Here is an 800-nt window from a genome sequence, read left to right as displayed (position 1 = left end):
CCCCCCCGCCTCAACGTTAACCTCAATTCTTATTCTCAACTTGAGCATCGCTGCCACCTCGGGTGGGTGGAACAGTCCACCCGTACGTGAACACGGAGAGATCATTGGCGAAAATTGAGGAAAAACTTGGAAAGGATACATTCAAGGGAACTAGGTGAAAGTGGGGCTGTGTTATGAGAAGCGCGAGGTAGCAAAGGGGGGCAGGAGGAGGACTGGGAACCCGATAAGCCGAGCATTGTTCGCGAGGTCATTCCACGCTCCGTTTCCACGGCGAAACACGAAGCGCGGAACGCGAAACGCAAGTTGTGGCCGATTTGATTTCGTGCGATACGGTGCAAGGGGCAGGGGGGGCAGGGGGGCAATGGGATTGGCGGTCCAGCAACGGAGGACCATGGGAGTTACACGGTGCTGCTGGAAAGTGCTCAAACAAGGATCAAGTGTCGAGGGGCGGTCCGGATCGGCGTCGGTGACTATGGGTACACATTGTGGGACATTGGCACTCGGGATTTCGGACACCCTTTGGAGTCCCTCGATCCTTCAACCAATACACACCCCTTAGACTACTCGAAACAGCCCCCAATACAGTGGGGGGCATGTTGCCAGGCACGTAACACGCGGGGGCCGTACGACAATTTGCTCTCTCGGTCGGGCTTCAAATAGCGTCCCTTTCCCATTACGAGAGTTTAACGAGTAAACCCTTTTCCATTATTTGAAATATAATAAAGAAATACACGTTGTCCTGGCGCTCAATGCGTGTAATGGCTTAAGCGCGGTGTGGGCGGTGCGGGGGTGAGGGGGTG

The sequence above is a fragment of the Cephus cinctus genome, unplaced genomic scaffold (assembly GCF_000341935.2).
Source record: "Cephus cinctus unplaced genomic scaffold, Ccin1 Ccin1_scaffold0670, whole genome shotgun sequence".
In the NCBI taxonomy this organism is placed as follows: domain Eukaryota; kingdom Metazoa; phylum Arthropoda; class Insecta; order Hymenoptera; family Cephidae; genus Cephus; species Cephus cinctus.
Note: the sequence above shows the minus strand (reverse complement) of the source record.